A 25,993-nucleotide genomic window follows, 5' to 3' on the forward strand; every position below is an offset into this window, starting at 1 on the left:
CGTATCATTTCATTAGTAACATGTCCGTATAATTTCATTAGTAATATTTACGTATCATTTCATTAGTAACATGTACCTATCGTTTCATTAGTAACATGTACGTATCGCTTCATTAGTAAAGTTTGCGTATCATTTCATTAGTAACATGTACGTATCTCTTCATTAGTAAAGTTTGCGTATCATTTAATTAGTAACATGTCCGTATAATTTCATTAGTAATATTTACGTATCATTTCATTAGTAACATGTACCTATCATTTCATTAGTAACATGTGCGTATCGCTTCATTAGTAAAGTTTGCGTATCATTTCGTTAGCAACATGTCCGTATAATTTCATTAGTAATATTTACGTATCATTTCATTAGTAACATGTACCTATCATTTTATTTAGTAACATTGTTCACTCGATACACCTGTTTCAGAGTGCCTATTGTAAAAGTGAGATATGATATGGAGGAATAATTTTATACGAATGTGTACAACAGAACTATATTTAAAGCTGCATACTGATATAATAACATTTATTTTTAAAATTTTAATATATGAGCCATGTGTGAACAAAAAGTTTCGTGTGTGTCCATTTAAAAGTTTAAAATACTGATTTTTTTTTACTTTGAAGGTTCAAATTTTCTGTTACTTCGGTGACTTCGTTTGGAAAGTCGCGTGCTTCTTTGGATTATACTTTTCTCTCAGCATGTCTTTTGGGTTTAAGCAAAACGTAGTTATTGTTTTCCTCGAAGTTTATACATACATTTTATCGCAAATAAATGGCACCTTGTACGTTCTTCTGTGCGCAATTCAATCCTTGCCTAATATCTGGGAACTCTTCAGACACTTCAAATCTTGGATTTAAGGGGCGTATTTTGTTGTAGATACTCCCGAGAGTCTGAGAAATCCTCCCTGCCTCTGAGAGAATGGTTGTTTGCGTGTAGGGAATGTAATTGAGCAACTTGTAGTTTTGTATTTTACTTACGAGTTTTTGTATTCTACTTACGAGTAACTTTCTTGGGTTTTAATTGTTCTGTATACAGGTGTATTTGCTCTAATGATCATCACTAGATTTCCATATGTTCTCCATCCATCCATCCATCCATCCGCATACACACATTCATCCGTCTTCATATCCATCCAACACCACATACTTCCTTCCTTCCTCGCTCTCTTAAGTACTTACTTTTGTTCAGGGCCGTTTACAGGAATATCGTTTGGGGTGAGGATGCAAGGAAACAAGCAGGCCAAGGGTCAGCGGGACTGAACCACTTGTGGGTGGTGGTGCTAATAAGCAAAACCACCGGAAGCTTCTGTAGTTTAAGCGTTTCCATGGCATAAATTTAATTACCTAATTGTAAATAAAACTTCCGGGGCCCCGAGTGGCCGAGTGGTCTAAAGCGCTCTCCGTTACGGATCACTGCCATCTCACCTCTGTCTGCGTGGGTTCGAGTCTCGGATTCAGCCAATGTGGGTATGTGAGAAAGCTTGCCAGTAGCTTCTCGTGGGTCGGTGGTTCTTTCCGGGGTTTTCCCTAGTTCTTCCTCCACCATTAATACTGGCCGCCATGTATAGCCTATCGTGTGCTGAAAAATGGCGTTAAACCCCTACAACAACAACAACAACAATACAACTTCGTTTTGGAAATGCTGTGAATGTTTCGCGCTACGCCACCCCAACCCGTTTTCTATATTTTAGTTGCTATCTCGACCGACGACTCAAACTTGTTAAAGTCAACTGTCAGAATCTGATTTTCCTGAAGACTTCTGTCTGCGCTTATATTGTATAAAGAATAATCAGCATATAGTCAGTGCAGAGGTAACTATGCCCTGCTTATTAGAACTGCATATCGTAAAAAATTTAAGTATTTTTTTTATCTATGTGAATTAGTGTTAGTATTTCGGTACATACTGAAAATTGCACCAAAACGCCGCCAGGGCGTCTTTCAATCATCCCGTGCTGACACCATTGCCAGTGATAGTAGGTATCCTTACGTGCTAGGATTTGATTGACATACGCCGATACGTTCATTTCCCAGATGCCATTGGTTGTGATACAGCATCGCCGCTTGCATTGCTGATAATCGATATCTCGTATTAACACTGTCTCAATCGGTACATCGCTTTTCCCTTCAATTGAGAAATAATCACTGATGTAGTTAACACACATGCATTTGATGGGTTTGGTGATTCGCCTCATGCGGATTGCACCACATATCATGGGTTGTGCACATTACACGTTGGGTTAATTTGATAAAGATTTATGAATTTCAACCGTGTGTTATGTTTCCCTCCAATTGGTGGTGTTCAGGTTGGAAGAGTGTTTCAAGCATAACATTTTCTCGATTTTTTTCTGCTTCATTTTCAACTGCCCCAGTATAATCACATATAGATAGGCTCGATCTTGATTAGTTCTTCAGCGCCGAGTTCTGCCACGTACATATTATTCAGTCTGCCTACATGCTGTTTGTTACCATCAGCGTTACAGATATCACAGCTGGCACTTGATTAACCATGTGGCCCAGCCAATCCGATCCATGAAGTGTTGCGTTTTCTTTAGAAATAGACCAGACAAGTCCAAAAGCAGACGAAACAAACCGTCACATGCTGGAGATCAACAAGAGAAAGTTTTGAGGATGGCTGATGTCAGTAAATAACATGTAGGTTTTTTTGGGGGGGGGGGGTGTTTTTATTTTATTTTACTTAAGAGTAATTTTTTTAAAATTGTTCTGTATACAATTGTATTTGCTCTGATGATTATTAATGGATTTCCCTATGATGTTCTCCATCCTTGTATACGCATACACGCATTCATCCGTCTATACATCGATCCATCCAAACAGCCTTCCTTCCTTCCTTCCTCGTTTTATTATTACTTGCTTATGTTCAGGGCAGGATCCAGGAATATCTTTTGGGGTGATGGTGAAGGAAACAAGTAGGTCAAGGGTCAGGGGAGTGAAACCCTTGTGTGGGGCCTAATAAGAAAAACCACCAAAAAATCTTGCATTTTATGCGTTTCCAGTGCATGAATTTAACCTTCTGTCAAGAAAACTTACTTTTGGAAATTTTCTTGTTTTGTGATTCACCCCTAGTGGATTATACTACATAGAATGCGATTGAAAATACCGACAATGTTCGGATTGTTACACTGTCTCCTTCCGCCACTATATTTCGTTATGTAAACAAGAATACTATTGAATATAGTTCTCAATGTCGACGAATTATATCCGTAGTTGTTTTCTCGTCTTGACGGATAAAGGCCGAGGATATTCCAGTAGTTATCATCTGATTGTGTGTTAAGATTAAATTGTTGTTCATGTTGCTGAACGTTTGGCGACATTTTTCAGCACACGATAGTCCTAGTCCTACAATGTAAGCCCTCGACCCTGATATTTATGTTTTGGGCGTCGAGGTCTTGACGCTGTGTAGCATGTTTTGATGTCGACTAACATTGTAACGAAAGTCAAATTCTCAGGAATATCTCGCACACTTGGCAGACCACAACGACTCTTTTCTACAAAATAAAGACATGTTTCAGTCAGACTTTACTTAATCTGATGTCTTATTTTTTCTAATAAATTCAAATTCTCACACGAGAAAATGGACCTTTTCCAAGTTTCGTTGGCCTACATTTCAGTTGGCTGGAAGTTGTCGAAATCGGGTTAAGTTGAAGTATGCTTGTGAAACGAAACGAATAAATGTTTTTATTAATATTGAAGAATGTGTTTAGATATCTTCATTTCGTTCAACATTCTTATCATCCTTTTAATCGATTTCATGGTCGATATCATGGTCGAGGTCTTACAATTTAGGACTAACAATAGTTTATACATGGCGGCCAGTATCACTGGTGGAGGAAGAACCAGGGCAACCCCGCGAAAGACCAACAACCCTGGGGAAGTTACTGGTAAGCTTTTTCACATATCCACATCGGCTGTAATCTAGACTCGAACCTACGCAGAGTTGAAATGGCAGTGATCGGTAAAGACGAGCGCCTTAAACCAATAAGGAATATAGGGCCCCTAACTTGAACATAACAGCTGTTTATGTTGTAACTTGTAAGTGACGGTGTATAAAAAGCAGGAGAGAGAGAGAGAGAGAGAGAGAGGGGGGGGGGTTAATACAAGTCTTTTTTTTAATTCTTGATAAACAATAATTATAGGTAATGTGTTGTTTTTAAATGCAAAGGCAACCTTAGAAGTAAGAAATAATATTGAAATAAGACAAGCAAAAAGAGAAACGAAATCAGAATCTCAAAGTAGAAGGATTAGGTTGTAGTCGTTTATTTACGTGACCATCACCTTTTTATCCCATAATAATTATCTGAAATCATTTTCTTACAGTACAGAGATTTTCTTGGGTCTTCTTTTCGTTTACTTGTCGAATCAGATTTCTGGAAACGCTTTTGATAAATTGATACTTTATTAAATGCTCTCAGTACAGTGGTATGTAGTAACAGTATATACTTGAATAACTGATGCTGGATTGGCACTTCGCCACATTTATATGAACGACACGTCATTTCGACAAAAACATGCACGGATACGTGAGAAGTTTGGTCCGTTGATGCTGAAGAAGTGCAGATACATTTCCAATTCATCTTCAGCTGTTTTCGCTGTTTTCAAATTAAAGTTACTCATTTACCTTGTAACAAAATTAGCACATCGCATCTCTGTGTGTGATATTCAATCACACAATTTAGTTTCATTTTTAGTTATGTATTTCATAGAGAACCTTAAAAAATGTCATTTCTTTCTCGGCTCTACAGACGATAATCTTAGAACTATTTCCACTTCACAATTCCTCAGCCTTTCTTGCTGATGAAATGTAATTTCTTTGCGTCTGATGACATTCTTTTCATAAGCATATAAGGAGACATTGTGTGTGATTTGGATTTTTAACGAAGGTTTAAAAAATTTTCAGTCATATCATTATGATGTCTGAAGTGTGGCAGTTTATAGTGATGTCTAGCACTGGGCCATCTTGCCGCAGACACGTAACCGACCAGTCCAAACACTAACCTCTTAATACTGAGCGCCTAGTGAGGCAGCTGTTAGTACCATTTTTAGAAGTTTTTGGTATGATTCCGCGGGTGTTGGAACCCGCTACCTCCCGCATCCGCAATCAGACATTAATCTCGATGATTCATAGATTAGCCATATTAGGCAAGTTGTTAGGAAATATGAAGAATAGTCATGGTATTTATATTGTCCTGGTGAATAAAGTAATTTTGGAAAACGCAAACGTGTTCTGCATTCTAACAACTGTGTTAAAATTTAAAATGGATTTGCGATAATGTAATTACCAGTTAAATTGTAAACAGACAATATCCTTTGAGATAATACGCTAGCATGAGAGAGAGAGAGAGAGAGAGAGAGAGAGAGAGAGAGAGCAGAATTTAATCCGCTTAGATAGCGATATCGATCTATAGACTTCTTAAAATGTGAATTGTCGTTTGAACTGTTTATTGTGCACATTTTAGCCAACTTATTTGATACATTTAGGGCCGATTTATTGCTACAACTATAATTGATCATATAGTCTTTAATGAATCATTTCTGCAATCCAAACCAAGAAATATATATTAGGTGTCATTGTAAAAAATATGGCATGCACATGCGAACCTATTTGCAGGTTTACCACCAATTTCCATGTCCTCTTCTATTTAAATGTCCAGTGCAGCCTTTTATCGTAAATTTAACTATTCTTCTAATCCAACTAAAGTTTTGAAGCAAGGAAATTATTATTTTTTATTAAAAAAGCTTTCTAACATAAACCGTTTGTTTGTTTGTTTGTTTTTTTGTTGTTGTTGTAGTTGTTGTAGGGTTTAACGCCATTTTTCAGCTCTCGATAGGTTATACATGACGGCCAGTATTAATGGTGGAGGAAGAACCCTGGAAAAACCCAGAAAGAACCACCGACCCACGAGAAGCTACTGGCAAGCTTTCTCGCAAATCCAACATTGGCCGAATCCGAGACTCGAACCCACGCAGACAGAGGTGAGATGGCAGTGATCGGTAGAGGAGAGCGCTTTAGATCACTCGGCCACTCGACCCCCCCCCCCCTTTTTTTGGGGGGTGGTGGTGGTGGTGGGGCGTGAAATAATGTTAGGATTAAACGATGTTCAGATATTGAGTTTAATATCAAGAGGTTCCACCCCTTAATTTAGTTAACAAAGTCACTCCTAATTACATTCTTTTTTGGGAGTGCCCCAAAAAGTAGTGATGCTGTACACATCCAACATATTCCTTTAGTGACTAATCTAATAGCAACAACATGTGCACGTTTCGCGCAAATTGGTTCGATTCGGAATGAAGAGGCAAACCCGCTTTTTTATCCGTCAATCTGAGAAGAAAAATAGTGCATCAGACAAAAGTAAGACTAGGGCTGTATATTGGTGAATCAGCTGGTGCAATGGAATACTCTGAAGGACGAAATTAGGCTAAAGACAGTCTGACATAGTGTAGTGTTGGCGTCTGATGTTTACAACGTTGACGTCATCAAATCTTGTGTTCCAGCTTTCGACTGAAATCGGTTGACCAACGGATTTTGCCGATCAACATCGGATGAATTCGTACACATGTGAAAAATGGAGTTCAAGAGAGAAATTACATGGCTCTTAATAGAACCCATCAGTGTTTAGGACTAATATCTTTCAAGATTCCGATGATTTGTCATATACGTCTTTTTGCAAGTAACGGCGGCATTGGCGCTTTAATTACTTTGTTGTTATTTCCCCGTGTGTGTGTGTGTGTGTTATTTTTTTCTTTCTTCAAATCAAATAATTGGTTCATTTAAAAGAGTAAAACTTTCGTTGTATTGCTTTCAGGATGATTATCTTGTTAAATCTTTGAAGTATCAAAGAATGGCAGTTCTACAAGTACTAAATAATCCAAGAAACAAAATTATCTTCGTTGTATTTATATTTATTATTGTTATTATTATTTTTATTATTATTAATTATTATTATTATTATGCAGTGTCGGCCAGGGATACGTAGCAAGAAACTGGACAGGGCGGTGGTATGAGAAAGAAACCACAAAACTCGTTTAGCCTAAGGACTGGATGATATGTATAAGCTTTCAGTCATACGAATGAAAATGAAAGATATCCAAGGATGATATGTATAAGCTTTCAGTCATACGAATGAAAATGAAAGATATCCTAGGATGATATGTATAAGCTTTCAGTCATACGAATGAAAATGAAAGATACCCAAGGATGATATGTATAAGCTTACAGTCATACGAATGAAAATGAAAGATACCCAAGGATGATATGTATAAGCTTTCAGTCATACGAATGAAAATGAAAGATATCCAAGGATGATATTTTTAAGTACAGTCACCGGATGTTTGCGTTTCTGAGTATTTAGTCACTTCACAAGCATTCAGTGACATTTACCTGGAGACTAGCCGTCACTAACCGAAACGTTGTTGGCCTTTTCCGTCAAGTCGATGAAGAAACATCCGGTGTACTTTGCTACCAATGATAACTATATTCAGAGTCATAGTCAGAACCTGGCGAACCTTTTCCGGTGCAACAAATGTGCAAATGTGTAGTGACCCAAATCGAATTTATGCGTATTCGTAAACCTACATCTGAGGTTATTTGTTGACTTGACGGAAATTGTCGAGAGAATTTCGGATTGTAGCCTTGATGGCGTATGAAAAGTACGTCATGTGATAGTATACAAGCAGTGCAAGTTGTTGGTTTTAACAACACTTTTGACACATTATTGGTTATATCATGTCATGGAAAGGGAATCTAAGTGTCTTTCTGAATGGCACACTAAAGAAGTAAACCAATGGCGTGAGCTTAAATTTGTTTCGAATTCTCATTTGTATCCCTATTAAATATTCATTATACAAGCTGTACAGGCATTTCCTTTTTGTTTAATAAATGTCCATCTTCTCGCAATACAGATGAAGAATGCAAAGTTACATTGTAGTTTATCGGTTCTGAAAACTGGAGCAGAGGACGTACTCAAAGAGATGAGAAGTATTATGTAAGTGGGCCAGACCATCAAACCTGTTGTATAACATCTAGATTTAAACACGATAGTACATTTTATTAGCTACACGAAATTGTACCAACTTCACGTTTTGCTTTCCGTCTGCTGTGCGGCTTGGATAGTATTTGGGGCTTTACAGCGTTGTGATAACCAGCAATAGATTTTGTACATGTAGACCACTGTTTCGCAGATCTCGTTTTCGCCGTGTGCTTGTTGTAGTGGTATCTTAACCTGTCTTTCGGACCAGTTGGCGGTAGACGTCTTCGATCATAAAACGACATAACTCGACAGAGCGTTTTATCGGCGAGGACAAAGTTTTGCGAGCTGTATATAGTAAGTAGCTATCTGTTTACTTCAGTCTAGTTCATTACTAGTTGTATATATACCTACGAAAGATGTTTGGAAGTTCTTATGTGTTCTTTTTTAGACGAAGGATATCTTTTGAAGACGGTCTGTTGCGAGGTTGAGGACGGTTGATATTGGACAGCTGTGGGGCGACAGGTGGGGAAATTCTGTTATGAAGCAGACCAATATACTATAAATCTATTAACCCTTTTGACCGAGACAAATGTCTTTGTGTAGTTTTCCACGTCAAGTACGGAACATTAATAACCGTATGGTAAAGTTATATGGTGTTAGGTTTTCCACGATATTTTATGTATGTATTAACCGAAACTGCCGTGTGTGTGATAAGTGCTGTGTGCAAACTAATCTCACGCCTTCTGATCAATTTCCTTTGATCTTGGCTGACATTCTATGTACATGGTGAGCGTAAGCAGGCTCTTTCATCACGTTCCAAGGAATATATCAAGACCCTTGCTCATTTTTTTTGTGTTGTGTCTAAATGGTGGTATGATAATTGTTATTCACAGGCATGTGTGTGATCGTCATTAGATGATTAATTTTGTTGTTATAGCTATGCCCCTTTTTTGTGTTAAATGCATATAGGATGTACGTGATAGTTATCATGTTCCGCAAGTAATAGTCAGCAGATGGGTGAATCATCCTGAACCATGTAGTCTCGTTGGACTAAGCCATTTTTTTTGAGTGTGGCTCAGGTAAAATTTCACACGGACGATTGTTCAGCTAAAAGGTGGTCTACCAATAGGTCTAGTGAGTTCGATGATTTCTTTGCTTTTTAGTCAGCATTCTTATTAAAAACTTGTATCACATAAATGCACTTTTCGTATTTGTAGGCTAAATCTACTGGCTGTAATCCCAACAAGATTATAAGAAGGCCTGTGCGTCCTTCATCGGTCCGTCGTCCGTTGACTGTCCGTTGTTGTTATCAAAGCTCCCGGTAAACTCTTGACCCTGGGAGTAATGCCATGACTCTTTACTCACACACTCACCTAAAGATCTAGTTGGTCTAAGTGAAAACGGTGCCTCTTGAACATCCAAATTAGCGCTACTCATCCTGAACGGATGGTCCTATCAGCACGAGATGTTCACATAAAGATCGCGTATGATAGCTAGTTGGTCTTAAATGAAATGGGTTCTGATTTGACAGTCTTGTTATCACCACTCCTTATAAGCGAATGGTTGGTTATACGGACATGGGGTTTTCACTAAAAGACCTTTCGAGGTCTAGTTGGTCCAGATATTAACTGACCAATTACGTGACTACTACTACTCTACTAGAGTAGCCATCTTGGACATTTTTATCATTGCACCTCCTGAACGGAGCTTTATCTGGATGGGGTATTTTATCAAAGACTTTGAAAGGTTTCTTCTTCGTATTTCTTTTTGGTCTTAAACGAAATTGGCGCTCATCAAACGGCAAATGTTAAAATATTTTTTATCACTTATTCTTCTTACGGTATAGTCACACACAAAAAATACTGCGATATCTAGCTTGACCTAAATGAAGACGGTGCATGCATTGAACTGCAACACAGCCACAACGGCGACATCTTGAAACTCTTCTTGTTGTTCGTTTTGAATGGATCGTCGTATCGACATAGGGTTTTCACTAAAGGAACATCTGATGTATACTTCATACTAAATGAAAATGGTGCTGATTTGACCCTCAGATTTATCGCCATGGCTATTATCTTGAAAATATTGCTCTAAGTGGAGAACCAGAGCGACATCGGGTTTTCACTAAAATAGTTATTGTGTTTGGTTGGTCCGGAATGGAAATGTTTATTGACAGCCCATGATAATGTTGAAGCTGAGACGGTTGTCGTTGTTCTTTTTGTAGGGTTTAACGCCATTTTTCAGCATAAGATAGGCTATACATGGCGGCCAGTATTAATGTTGGAGGAAGAAGCCGGGAAAACCCGGATAGAACCGCCGACCCACGAGAAGCTGCTAGCAAGCTTTCTCACATACCCACATTGGCCGAACCTGAGACTCAAACCCACGCAGACAGGTGAGATGGCAATGATCCGTAACGTTGAGTGCTTTAGACCACTCGGCCACTCGGGGCCCCGAAACTGAGACGGTTGAGGACATTTTAGAAGAGCACAGTTAAAATGTTTAATTTTTATAAAAAAGAAACCTTTTTTTTAGATAAAAAAATTATTCTCATTTTGAAGGTCTTTGACCTTTTTAGCTCTACTGTGATAGACCAGAAGAGCTTATGGGATGGCCTGTTGTGTGTCGTCATTCGTTTTGCAGTACGTTATCACATCATTGTATCAATACTCCTTCGAAACTACTTAAAGGATTGCACCACAACAGCCATCATGTAATCGTGTTAGTGCTACTCCTTCTGAATGGAAGATTTTAGCTTTAAAATAGTGTTGTTGCTCTTCCTTTTCAAATGGATGGCTGGTTGTTCCGAAATAAAATGATACTTTTCGTTCATTCGGTTTGGCTGCTAGACGACTGTCTTATAAATACTGCTATTACTTTTCCCCCATAATGGATGATCATTATGACATGGAGATTTCACCAAATGACTTAAAATGAAATATACTTGGTCCTAAATTATGTTGGTGCCAAGCTGACATCCAGTATGTGTACGACTGCCTCTAATTTGAAAATCTTATAGCTGAAGAATATAGAAGATATGGTTTCGACACACAACTGTTAAAAGGAAGAATGGTCTTATCTTTAATTCTTGGAATTTCTTGTAGAGCGTCCTTTCTTCCCTTCGAAGGACTCGTGATTGCTTTTAATGTTGCATGTGATGCCTGTTTAGGGACGGGGAGGGGTTGGAATACGTAAACATACTAAGCACTGTATAGCCAGGAATGTGTTATCGTATAATTAAACCCTGTTAGGTATACATGCATGCAAACATCCAATATGGCATGTTTTGTTCGTCCATCTGGAAAATATTGTTATAAATACTTAGCCTAAACATTTGGCCATGGCGATTTTAAGTTTTTAGTTAAAGACTTCTTAGGATGTTTAGTTGCTCGTAATGAAAATTTGCTGATCAAGCATCCAATATGGCGGTTATGGTGGTCATCTTGAAAATCATGCTATGGCTGCTGTGGTACCCAGCTTGAATATATTGTTGTTGCCAATGTTCCTTAGCAGATAATGGTATTGACATGGGGTTATCACATAGAGACTTCTTTTGATCAGATCTTCATTTTAATAGTCATGTTGGCCATCTGGAAAATCTTGTTGTCGCTTCTTCTCCAAAAATGGCAACATGAGGTTTTCACTAGAAGAATTCTTATTATATGTAGTCGATCCAAGTGAAACTTTAGCCTATCGGACCTCCAAAGTTGCCACCAAGGTAGCCTTTTTGATAATCTTTGTTATTTGTAACAGCTTCATCTCCGGAACAGATGACAATACGGTTGTTTTTTTTATATACTGAAATCACCCCACCCCCCGCGTTTTTCTTGTAAAATACAGTTATTTCTGAACACTGCTGTCCTAAAATCTTTGTATGGTTACTTCTCTGGAATGGATGGACCTTTCGAGTCCTTACAGCCCTTATGCTGGAAAGTACACAATCAAAACACTGAAGACTCTTTACAGCCCTTGTACTAGTAAGTTCACTCGAGAAACATTGATGACACCTTACAGCCATTGTACCAGTAAGTACACCCGATAAATATTGATGACTCCTTACAGCCATTGTACCAGTAAGTACACCTGATAAATATTGATGACTCCTTACAGCCATTGTACCAGTAAATACATCCGATAAATATTGATGACTCCTTACAGCCCTTGTACCAGTAAGTACATCCGATAAATATTGATGACTCCTTACAGCCATTGTACCAGTAAGTACATCCGATAAATATTGATGACTCCTTACAGCCTTTGTACCAGTAAGTACACCCGATAAATATTGATGACACCTTACAGCCATTGTACCAGTAAGTACACCCGATAAATATTGATGACTCCTTACAGCCCTTGTACCAGTAAGTACATCCGATAAATATTGATGACTCCTTACAGCCCTTGTACCAGTAAGCACATCCGATAAATATTGATGACTCCTTACAGCCATTGTACCAGTAAGTACATCCGAGAAATATTGATGACTCCTTATAGCCATTGTACCAGTAAGTACACCCGATAAATATTGATGACTCCTTACAGCCATTGTACCAGTAAGTATACCCGATAAATATTGATGACTCCTTACAGCCCTTGTACCAGTAAGTACATCCGATAAATATTGATGACTCCTTACAGCCATTGTGCCAGTAAGTACATCCGATAAATATTGATGACTCCTTACAGCCCTTGTACCAGAAAGTACACCCGAGAAATACTGATGACTCTTTACAGCCCTTTTACCAGTAAGTATACCCGAGAAATATTGATGACTCCTTACAGTCCAGATACTAGAAAGTACACAATCAAAACACAGAAGACTCTGTACAGCCCTTATAAGTACACTATCCAAACATATAGACTCCTTACAGACCCTGTACCATTAAGTAGTACACTATCCAAACACGTAGACTCCTTAAAGACCTTGTACCATTAAGTACACTCGAGAAACACTGACGATTCATTGCAGTCCTTGTACCAGTAAATGTTATCAAAATACTGAAGATTCCTTACATTCATTATACACGTAATTACTCTTAAAACGCTGAGGACTTGTTTACAGCCTTTATTCTATTAAGTACTATCAAAACACGGAAGGCTCCATGCCGCACACATGTTAGTAAGTACTATCGAAACAGATGTGTAGTTCTGTTCTGAAACGTAAACTTTGCATGTTTGGAAGTGGTCGATATTACCGGGAGAGGGGTGGTGTTATTTAGGGGGTAGGGCGTGGTTTTGCACACTGAAGAAACTGCTGTGCAAATATGTGTGCAGAAAAATAGTTAAGAGGTCTTAAATGAACTGTGTTGGTGGAAGCATCGAATTTCTTTACAGTATGGTTCGCATCGTACCTTCCGAGTTCATTACGTTTAATCGACACCTTCATTCCAGTATTGTGCTGACTCGCCATAAAACATACTACTACTACTACTACTACTACGACTACTGTAATTATTACTGGTACTATTTTCTCGCTACTAAATCTTGACTGCTTCCTTGTTATAACAACATTACATACTGTATTATTATTTTTTAGTAACAGAAATACAGCTTTAAAAGAAATAAACTGTGGCGAGATACGAGGCCATTGGCAAAAATATGGCGCAGTGTTATGTTCTTTAATCTAATGTAGTCATACTGGTTTTATCTGGTTGACGCATATATTTGTGTGACTTTACCCGTACTCAAAACATCAGATAGGCAAATGCTGCTCGAGTACCATCTTCGCATACCATAATCGACAGTCTGTTATTGCTTCTTATCAGCTGTGGCGGGCTATGTTGAGATTTGTTCGCTTTTCTTAAGCATTGTACGTATAAACAAAAGAATACGTGACTAACAACAATACAGTGTATCAATCTCCCATACATAAATGAAATTATCCGTTTTATTGATTGATCATTGGATGCGTTTGGAAGATTAACTTTGATTTGCTCATACAAACAGCATGAAAGGTCTTGTTGGCTCAAAATGGCGAGAAATTTTACTCGCGCTCGCAATCATTGGTTAAGCAGGTATTTTCATAGTCATGAGAAACGAGGAAATCTTAGCACAGGCAGTCACTGGTGATAAAGGGTCTTAGCTGATTGTCGCCCGTAGCTTGCAACAAAAAAAAATTCCACGAGTACAGTGAGTCACCTCCTGTACTAGAGAGCTTCTAGTATGTATAGGCCTTCTTAAGTTAAACTCTTCAAACATTATTGTTGTTGTGGGGTTTAACGCCAATTTCAGCACACGATAGGCTATTCATGGCGACGAGTATTAATGGTGGAGGAAGAATCAGAGAAAACAACGGGAAGAACCACCGACCCACGAGAAGCAACTGGCAAGCTTTCTCACATACCAAGATTGACCGAATCCGAGACTCGAACCCACGCAGACAGAGGTGAGATGGCAGTGATCCGTAACAGAGATCGTCAAACATTATTGAACATTACCGTAAAGGTGTAAGTCTGGTTGTTGTTGTTGTTGTTGTTTTTCTTTTATACAAATGGTGCCGATTTTACTAATACAATCGCGGATTTCTGTCAAAACACTGAACAGTATTTTGCAAATTTGACAGAAAGCATTGTGGTAAGAACACCCTTAACACCTTGAAATTTTATATAAATGATGCTGATATACCATTGACTTTGGCTGTATTACTAAAATTAAGAAACAAAACATAACACAACTGCACAATGGCGGCTGAACAGAATTTTACCAAATTTGACAGATATCATGTTGACATGAAGGCCTTTGAGTTTTGCATGAGTTATGTCGATCCACTATTCCATATGGCCATTGTTACTACAAAAAAAAATAATAAAAAGAGTAAAGAGTCACAAATTTTAAAACCCCAGAACATATATTGATAAAAATTCCACAGAAGGCATTATGGCATGCAAAAGACCTTTTAAGATCTCGCCGTTGCCGTTTATCTCGCATCCAGTATGTCTGCCATTACTAAAATAATTTCAAAATCGGTAAATGTTAGGAACTACCATACCAACCGCGCTGTTATGGCCAAATGTTCTCGTGTTTGTCTTTAATATCAATCTCAAGCAGGTGAGCGATTTCACTCCCTTCTGGACCTCTTGTTATGTTCAAAACAGTTTTTGGGGGGTGGGGGCATTTTATATATAATTTATGTACCTGGTGCTTGATCATTTACCAATAATGAACAGACACAATTTTTGCTTTGTGCCATCGTTTGCGGATCACATACTCGCGGGCTAAATGTTTCCCTCGTACACCGGCAGACGTTTATGCACGGCAAACCACCCGAGAAGCCAGTATTAGAGCTGCATTACACACAGGTGACTTTCTTCCTCCCACAAACAACAAGAAAAACAGCAACTTGTGACGTTCACAATGAAATTTTTCGTGTAAACGTTGCACAAATGTAGACGATTTGCTTGATCCCTCTGCGTTAGAATAGGGGAAGAAATGCGCTGTTGCAAATAGTGGATGTAGACCCAGCTTAGATTGGATTCATGTTTTTATTTGACCCCAGGTCATTAGGTCGATAACGATTCTAAGGTAGGCACATGTAATAATTGCATCATCGGTGGTTACCGCTGAACATTTCCAAGAGCAACACCGTGACTAATATTGTTCCCTTTTAGTAATGGAAATGATTATAACCCATAAAGACTTAAGCTTCCAGTATTCCCCGTGGCAATATAGTGGTACAATTCATAAAAGGTGAAACAACGCCAACCCCTTACCACACCACACCTCCATGTTCTGATAAATAAAGGGTAACGGTTATAAATATTTCAGTTAACAAAGAACGATAAGTCACAAACAGCTTGTCTGGTTTTCTAATTTTAACTTGTCACTTGTTCTTATTCTTATCTTGGTGACCGTTAATAATTCCTGAACACAACAAGCCTGAAGACGTAATTTCGATTACCAGTGTATATTGCTATGACAAGTGAAAAATTAATGTCGATGACATATTGGTCAGCATGCACCTTTTCGTATTGAATGCTTACTGTCTATACCATACCTTGCTGCCTACTACTAATACTACTACTACTGCTGCTGCTGCTGCTACTACTAATAATAACATTCATCATCATCGTCATCGTCGAAGTCAAGTCACGGTTACTGAAGGTAATATATTTTTCACTTGTTCATCTGTACGAACTCATAGAAAATTTTAAGAAATACAGTGACAGATTTACAGAATATAACAAGACCATTGCCATGAATTGTTACTGTACATACAAGTAGATAAAATCATATTTTATCATTGATCGAGTAAGATGACAATAAAGCATATAAATTAGATGGATATGTGATGGATGAAAATCGGTTTTAGTGTGCATTACATTAGCTGCTTCAGCGCTGTGTACATGGCTCCTTTATTCTTATCTCTTTTTCGCGTTAGTAATGGCACGGGATTTTAATTATTTAATTACGTCGTTTTGAATGATGTTGTGTATTCTTTTCTTTATTTGCCGAACTGTGTAGCTTTGCTGGAATGAGAACGAAGCTCTTATTAAGATGGTCTATAGTGGGTTCAACTACATTTGCAACTTCGAGGTCCTACCAATCTTTGATGTATGCTGATAGCTGCCATTGGGACCACCTAGGCATTTTGCGAGACAAGGACTGACTGAGAAATTACAAATGAATGAAACTTGTTTTTTTTTTTTTCTTCATTTGCTATATTTCAATCAAATCAATGGTAGAAATAGCTGAGCTTGTCTGAATAGATTAAGTCTTTTTTGCGGAGAAATTTCTGATGAACAAAAATACAAAATGTATAATCTTTATTTGGTAAAATTACTGCGCAAACATACCTTAATGCATATTTTGTCTCAGAAATAGCCGATGTGGTCGAATTGGTTTTACCATTTTCAAATGCTCTACGTCATACCATATTCAAAGGTCTCACGGGTGCGTAGCGAACAAAAGGAACAATTCATGTATGTAACTACATACGTGTGTCCTCTCATAAAATGATTATGAATCTAGGTCAGTCCGCATACAAAAATAGCTTTTAGCACCGACGTACGATAATGTCCAGTATGGACTCTCATAGCATGAAGGAACACCCGGCCGACAAATAGGGTGTCCGAATTTGTGGAAAACTCTAACAGGACTTATTCACATTGTTTTTTCCCCCCTGTACATGGTAGTGTTCTATACTGCTACGTTTGTCTGTCTATCTTTACATCTGTCTGTCACTCACATCTTTTGTTAACTGTCTTGCTTCGTGTTCAAGGTGCAAGACTGACTCTAATGAACAGTGTAGTGCACAATGGTTCGAAAGATACAACAGGCTGAACTTGATTATATCTTATTAGACATGTTAAGAGACGACGTGACTTTGGGAATTGACAACTAGTGAATGACTGAATAAGTAAAATGAATGAACAGAAGCATATACTTGTAGTTCAGTTATGCACAGAACAGTTAAATCATCCTTATTTAGGCTTTAATGCGCTCATCAAATGAATAATGAATATTATTAAGAACTTAAAAGGCTGCAAAAATGTTTAAACGGATACTTGTCCTGCAGGACAAGTGACTTGGAACGTTTACCTGTCCTACACCCGACAGTGTACCTGGTACTGAATCTGCTTAAAATGCCACACTCGTCCAATTAGACGGGCATTTCGAAAAATAGACTTGTACCCTTCCTCAACCACCACTCGTAAATACGAACGGACGAGTGGAATTTTCAAGCCGTGATTTCTGATTTCATATCGTTGATTTAAAGCCTATCTTCATATGTATGTATGTAGGCATGTATATGTATGTGTGTGTGTGTGTGTATATATATATATATATATATATATATATATATACACACAAATTAAATGCTTCAATGCCCTTTTCATCAAGCTGCATCTAATTTGACAGCGGAGTTGCTGTATATATATATATATATATATATATATATATATATATATATATATATATATATATAATAGTTTGGCTCAGGTACACACCTGTAAATTTTGAGCCTATCTGTGCAGGACAAGTCACTGCACATTGAAGTGACTATCTACTCCCGACGGTAAATGACAGATGCTATTTAGCGAAAGACCCATTATGGAAATATGAATGGGCAAGAATGCATTTCTGACAGACATGGCCCGCAAAGGGTTGTCGATTTCCATCATTCCACATCACCTTTTTGCATATGTAAGCAATGTAACATTTGCAACTCCGCTGTCAAATTAGATGCAGCTTGATGAAATTGCTTCAGTCATGTTTCTTGTTACAGTCACCAATGTAGACAGTTGGGAATAATCTTGTTAGTTTCGGTAGACAATAAACATGTTGCATGCAAATTTCTCAAATTAAGACCTTTGATACACGCTTTTCTTTCCAGTTAAGGTAAGTGAACATCGTGGGAGTCACCACATCGAAAAGTAAACGGGTGAAGTTGGGAGCACTCTGATTCCTCAGTTGATTTTACTTCTTATGGAAAGTACAATTCTTCATCCGAAGAGGGGACCTCGAATGAGGTGTGGTCTAAGGCGTTCGCCTTTACAGATAACTTACAAATTTCACCTCTGACCGCTCAAGTTCGAGTCTTGGCTCGACCAACATGAGTACATGGTGTAGCTTCCTGTGGGTCCGTCGTTCTTCCTGGACTCTTACTCCACGAAATATACTAGACGCGATGTATAGCATATCATGTACTGAAGAAAAGGGCATTGAAGCATTGAAGCCCACAGAATCAAAGCAATCATCTGAAGAGGTTGCGTTAGTCCTCTTCGTCCTTTCCGGGACATAAAGCTGCAAATATCTTTCGCCATCTAAGTCAGTCTTGAGCAATGGCTTGTGCCTCGCCCCAAGAAAGTGCCATCTCTACCAGTTCGGTCATCAGTATTCCTCGCCATGTTATCTTTGGCTGTCCGTATTTACGCTTACTAACTGATGTTTATGTGAGGGCTACCTTGGGTATCCATTCTTACGTGCCCGATCTCTTTGATCATGCGCATCTTGATCTCCAAGAAATGGTGTTACTTCCCGTCTTTTCATATAGGTTCACATTGGAGATCCTGTTTGGCCAATAGGTGTAGCAGATTGTAGCAGGTTGTATCTAAGTCTTCTAAGAGGATACTTGTACTAAATAGTTTGTGCCAAGGGTCGATGTGAAACAAAGTGGACGGATGACTATGGCTAGCTAAAATGCTTTCTACCTGGATGGGAGAAACCTTCTTAACTGTAAAAAGTGCAGACAGCACTCGGTTCAATGTTTGTTACATTGGAACAGAACAGAACTTTGTTGTCAACTTACATCTGACAACAGATAAAGGAGATTAAGTACAAATACAAATTATTAATAGTGGTATGATAGCGGGTAAAAAAGGTATTAAAGCTAAAAGTTGAAAGAGAGATATTCTGATAAACATTTAGTATATACATGAGAAAGCGAGATGCTCTAGATAGTGAAAATGTTATTTTGCCCGCCTTGACGGAAGCCTGACAAACGATCACTTTGGCGTTTCTGTGCGTATCTTTATGTACATATACCCAAACATCTCTCCACATTCTAGATTAACTTCAGTGATAAAGTCATGACATTTGTCCACATCTCTGTCTGTCTGTCTCTCGCTTTGGCATCCTTCATATGAGCAATTTCATCTCATCATTTCCCAGAAAGGATCGACTATCACTATTTCCCAGTACCTATACAGTACGCAACGTGTATTCTGCAATCTCACCTTTCACTTGTAGAATCGCTCATCATCGAACGTGTGAAACACTAACAAAGCTGGTTATATTTAGAGACATATATTGGCTAATCAGTGGTTCAAATAAAAATACGTGCAAATAAAAACATTATTATTATTATTATTATTATTATATCAGTATAAGTCAGTCGCAATAATTTACTTGATGTTTTTGTTTTTCTTTCGGGTGTTACAGAATTAGAGACGAGACCTAATTGGTAAGGAGATCTGTCTTGAATTGTATGTATATGAGGTAGATTTTATTATTTATCTCACTGGGCTGGCGTATCTTTTGAATCTAGTATAGTTTGTGTCTACACGTACTTCGCACCAGTCATCTGATTTCCTTGACCCACCTTAATTTTCAATTAGGTTGCATCAGTTGAAGTGACACAGAAAGGGCTAAGGACACGTTCACACCTAAGAAGGAGTGCAACAATGTAATCCATAGAATAGGCGCAAGAAGTAACATATTTTGAGAGGAATTTACGGTAATAAATCTAGTCGATAGGTATTCTAATATGATATGGTCTTTCTCATTTCTGGTGGTTTATAAGCCACGAAACATCATGGTGAAATAGGATACGAAAATCTAGATCAAAAATGCCTTCTCGTTGTTTTAAAACAAAGACTGAATACCTCAAATTATTCTGTATTCTGCAGACAGTTTAAATCCATCCATCCTTTCTTGCAATAATGACAATTTATTGGACGAATAATATCAATAAACGAAAGACAATAATAATAATAATAATAATAATAATAAAGCCATACTGAAAAACGACCACTTCTAATAGTTTCGCCCGGGGGACAGTTTAACGTTCTCCGAATGTATCAGTTCCACTATAAAATGTAACGAAGGGGGAGGGGTTTATGACGCTGAAATACCCATGCATACTGACAAACTGCACTGCATTTGTACACTAGAACGTTGTGTCTGAAACATTTGAGATGTCCTAGAACTTTACGTACGAGAGATATCCACACATTTTTATGAGATCTGGCGTCGAATTGACAGAGATTACAATCAAGAGCTTCAATTTCTGAATCAATTGTATTGATTAAACTTAGTCAACAGGCTTATTTCATCCGGGTCTTAGATGAGTCTGATAACTAGCAGCATTTACAGTGTTAATTCGGTGATCTTACTAATGATTGGCCCAGCTTGTTTTACCACTCTATAGGCTGTATATCTGAACTGATCTTCTTGGTGTTCAAGCGTATGTCACTGGGGTCTTAGATGGTTGGCAGTCTGAATTGTATTTGCATATATCGATGAGCAGGTGTTTGATTCGCCATATTTCTGAGGAGATTTTATACAGTTTTGGTATGTAAACTTGTATCATCAAAGTCATGAATGAGTTCAATTGAACAATCACTGTTTGGGATATTATTTTTTTCGTTTTTACTTTACAAAATAGATCGACTTGTATAAACAAGATTTCGAAATTCCATTGAATTTTACAAGCACATATGTTTGAAAAACTGTTAAAAATGCAGAAAAAATTAATTCATATTTTTTCTCTCACTTACATAAGTCACACTAGTAATACCAGACACTCTTGGGTCTCTTTTTTTGTGGCGAGTGGGCTTTTTCTAAACTATTTAGTAGTCACCAGTACAGAGCTATGTCAGTGATGTAACGCTTATCAGAATATTCATTACAGCCTTTGACCGCTCCGGAGGCCTAGTGGTTAGAGTGTCTTTCTCAGATGCGGGTACCAGGCGCTCAGCATTAAGAGGTTGGTGTTAGGACTGGTCGGCCAGGTGTCATGAAAATGTGACTGGGCGGGATATCATGATGCCCCAGTGCTAGACATCAGTATAAACTGCCACACTGCAGACATGGCGATATGACTGAAAATATTGTTAAAGCTACGTTAAAAATCCAAATCACAGACACACACACACATACACAACTTGGGTGGATGAGCACCTTTCACCAAGAACATGCCGAGGCAACCGACTTGGGCTTGCCTGGGCAGTTACTGAATCCGTGACCTCTGGATTACCAACTTAGTTATCTTGGCTCCAGGAAAATGTATAAGGGTTCCCGAAAGTAATGGTCGCCTAAATTAAAATGAGCACTGCTCTCCACCCTAACTAGTGAAGCAGAAATTCTATACCTTTAAGAGAAAGTAGGAAATCTTACGTATCCTTGTCCAGTAATGAAGGAACATTGAGAGTAATGTACTAAGAATATACAAGAAATAATATGATCAGTCAAGATGCGAAAACACGTTTCTCCTATATAAAAAAGGCAAAAATGTCTCACGATGCACAATAGATACACACCTTCAAAATTGTTTACAAAGGCGCTCGATTGCGTCTGAAGTACAAGAGGCCGTTGAAACGACTTGTATATGGTTTTTGTCACGTACTTACGCTGTCGTATATATGTAGTGACGCAATTTGTCTTGACTGCTCATGTGAAGACAACGCTCATGGCTATCAGCTAACCAATTTAAATTGCATTTTTGGTTGTGTATCTTTTATTACAAACGTTGGGCAGCAAACGGTCCGTATCGGACACTAAATTCTTACAAAAATTCGAACCTTAACCATTGATGTAGCAGATTACATATAGAACGTGTTCTAGTTTTAACACTCATAAACGTTTCAGAAAGTGCCAGTAATGTCCATTTCTAGTTTATGAACGTATTATTACCACTTTTCATATTGGACACTTTCTAGATAGGTCTTGAACGAAGAAAATAATTGCTATACGCTGAATACACGCCATAGTGCAAAGTATTTTCTTACTTTCCTTCATGCGTAGGTGTAAAACATCGATCTTTAATCACGTGACTGATATATTTCATCACAGGACGTTTTACTCTAATCACAATGCAGATAAACTAAGGAAAGTACCTGATTTATATCACCACTTGAACAGTTATCCACAATAATCAAGATAAACATAAATATGAAACAAACTGACATCATTAAACGTGCAGTGGTCGGTGTTTCCCTTTACCCGTATTTGCGCTACAGAGACCTCACATTTTTAACCCAACCCAACCCCCAGCTTTGATACCAGAGTTTGTTATTTACTCAGTCTGACCCCCAGTTTTGACACCCAGGAGATTTTTGACTCTCAGTCCTGCACTCCTAGGGGATACACTGAGTGGCTGAAAGTAGTGTCCCACAACAGGAAATTTTTGCACCGATTGGTGTAGCTAATTACGACGCAGTGTAATGCCATTACCTCAGTAGCTTTGACCACTGTTCTTTTAGTGCTCGTGTGCGTTTAAACGTTATTTAATGTTACACGAAATTCAAACTTAATTTTTTCCCTCTATCTTAAGATGATGTAATTTTCAGTGATTGTTTTGCAGTTTGTTTGTTTTATTTTGTATTAACAATGTACAATTCTGACTTTGACCACATTTATCGTTCATAAATCTGACAAAAATAATCTTTTATATATCGGTGTTATATATAGGAAAATTCCACGTTTGGGAACAGAATTTTTTGTGTGAGACACTCAGCAAAGCCTCGTGTCCAATATAATATTGTAACCCTTGGGGAAAATGTTCCCATCCTAGACCAGCGCATTATTAATCTCATATTTATGTGTGCATCTGATACATTGTTGTCAAGTGTAAAACAACGATCTAGCAGGTCTCTATCTTGTATCACCTGACCTTGTACCGTTACAAACTAAACCTCGCTGACATTCGTCGTCCCTTGTGCATTTTTTTTTTTTACAGTAATCAGTACGGATATTAGTTGCAACACATTTACATCCTAAACGTGCAGCGATTTAAGTTACTGACCCGCAAACGGTATGTTTTGCACCCTGATCGACCAAGCTATCTCCAAAGATTATGTTGTCCGGTTCTGAGTCGAAACTGACCTTGTATTCTAGGTTGTTTATTTTTAGGTTTATTATCTGTGATTATTCGACAAAGAGCGGATGACCTAGAACAAACGTGTTACTTCATAATCGAGAGAAGCAGTTTACTATCAAACACGTCCAGAACCCACAACTGGGTTGAAGCGACAATTCTTTAGCCTTGAATTATTAAATGTATTACATTTTCGCTATCATGTTGATAAGTCTGCTCGTATGATTATGTGACCTAGATAATATTTTGAATGTTTGAAACAAAGTTCACGTAAAATGCGTTTGAATCCATTGACATTGTGGAAAGGGTAATAATGAACAATTTACTAAATTATTCCTTTTGAATGGATCTTTTGGCCAAGGACTAGAGTTGTTGGATTCGCAGGAAGTTGGAGAAGCTTTATCAGCTCTTTGGATAAACTTGTATTATTATTATGACATACTCTTTTATAAATCTTTTGTCGTGGAATATTTGTATCGCATGGCTATCTCTTTGTCAAATGGTCCCTTTTTGTCATCGGGATCATCGTCAATACGTCTGGATAAAATCGTCATATTTGGGCAACGGAAAATGTATGAACACGCCTCACGTTTTTGCTGTGGATAACAAGAAGTTACTCAGTCGGAAAATCCTCGTCTCTTTCCCATTACAAGTTGAACAACTTCGACGCCTTGAAAGTGGTCATAGTAAGGATAGTTCCCAAACGGTAAGTGTTTGGCGGACGAACATCCGGTTTGGTATGTGAAGAACAGTTTTAAAAAAGAAATTATGTCTCTTAAACAAGACTTTACGACGTTCAAACAATGAATGAAATACCCGCACGTGTGATTTTTCAATGTTATTCCTGCAACTTTGTTATAAATAAATCTGAAGAAATCGGTTTTTATATTGTGACGTCAATGAAGTTATTATGACGTATAAACAATCACAAGTTTAAGATCAGTTAAAAGAATGGACGTTATTTACATTGGATGTTGGGTGTTTTTTAATGTGCGGTGCATCCAATTCATAAGAAAATATATGACGCCTCTCACCTCCTTTATAGTTTTGATTAACTATGTTGCAAATTGACTGACCATGTTCCACTACATTAGGTCTTTATTGAGACTAACGTTGGCCGTAGTCGAGTTCATAGCACCTTAAACACGTTAATGTGCCAGCCCAGCTCGACTTCTGTAATATTGTCTTTGAGCCGAACTTCCTAGTTCTAATCAAATAAGGCTTGTCACGCCGCCAGCAAACGTTTCCTGCTGATGACTTAGAATGATATTGAATCGCTCAGTCAGCGAACGGATATAATAACTTCTCGCAGCTCTCAAGGAGTTTTTGGGTCAGCTTGTTTAACAGTGAGTGCTGGTCTAAATTTACCCACAACACTTTGTGCTTGGGTTCTTTCTAAATCATGACGAAGAAGGTCGATAAAGCGGCGAGGCTCTGTGTGGGAGCGTACAACAGAGCGAAACAAGATTCCGGTTTATCTTGAAACTCGCTTGAGTACGTATACTAATAGAAACCCTCAGGCGAGGACCGCATAATACAATGAAGTGCAGTATATATATATGTGTCGTTCATATCGTCATTGTCGAAGACGGTTGTTTATCATCGATCTTGAGGCCCTGCCATGGACAAGTCCAATACAGCAGTGTTTTATGCATTGTCCACGCTCGCTCGTTAAACCTGTGTGTTGAAAAGTACTTACTAAGCTGTTGGTTGTTTCAACCCGTTTTATGTTTGCGACCGGCCAATTTGTAATCATTCATTTTATTTTATTTTATTCTTTTATATATTTATTTATTTTTAAAAGTGGTTTGTACATTTTATCTAGTCCGACAGTGGCAATACATACACGTGATCACTTTTCTGGCAGCAACGGAATCAATACAATATTAAGGTCTTAAACGTTTTTTGCCAATTACATATCTCATGCATCAGACCTCTTTCCCACTAAAATTATCCTCAGCAAGCCTACACAACTATTAACTATTTTACACCAAACACCAACTTTTAACACATCATTTAGTAAGCTTTAGACCGCTTGTTTGTGTTATCAACTTTGACTTTCAGATAGCATGTGGCAAAAAACATGCATTTTCGCCTTGGTGTGTAACGGCACAGAAACACATGCAAGGCTACTATGTACCGAGGCAGTGAGTCAAGTTCATTCACATTGCCACATACGCACAATAGAGCGGCAAATAATAGAATGCAGATCTTCATGAAGATGCACATACGAGAAGCATCCGTACCTATGGGACCGCTCCGGTGGCCTAATGGTTAAAGCGTCCGCCTCGGATGCGCGCGCTCGCGCGCGTGGGTGATTTGGAATTTTAACAATTTTTCAGTCATATCGCTAAAATGTCTGTAGTGTGGCAGTTTATAGTGATGTCTAGCACTGGGGAATGATGCCGCAGACATGTTGCATGATGTCCCACTCAGTCGCATTATCCTGACACCAGGCCGACCAGTCCTAACACTAA

At 38.2% G+C, this 25,993-nt stretch overlaps 1 protein-coding gene across 3 annotated transcripts in view; it reads left to right on the plus strand.

The window, feature by feature from the left end:
- The window catches only part of LOC149775396 (uncharacterized), a 126,413-nt gene that overhangs the window by 38,073 nt on the left and 62,347 nt on the right, over nt 1-25,993 (plus strand). Inside the window, exon 1 of one of the 3 annotated variants that reach the window (XM_089944040.1) lies at nt 8,046-8,335. The exons of the other annotated variants lie outside the window; for them this stretch is intronic. The gene's annotated coding sequence lies outside the window, so the exon portion shown is untranslated. Of the gene's footprint in view, nt 1-8,045; nt 8,336-25,993 lie in introns of those variants that run through there. 3 annotated transcript variants of the gene reach the window in all.

The sequence above is a fragment of the Sinohyriopsis cumingii genome, chromosome 19, assembly GCF_028554795.1.
Source record: "Sinohyriopsis cumingii isolate HCF-2022 chromosome 19, ASM2855479v2, whole genome shotgun sequence".
NCBI lineage: Eukaryota > Metazoa > Mollusca > Bivalvia > Unionida > Unionidae > Sinohyriopsis > Sinohyriopsis cumingii.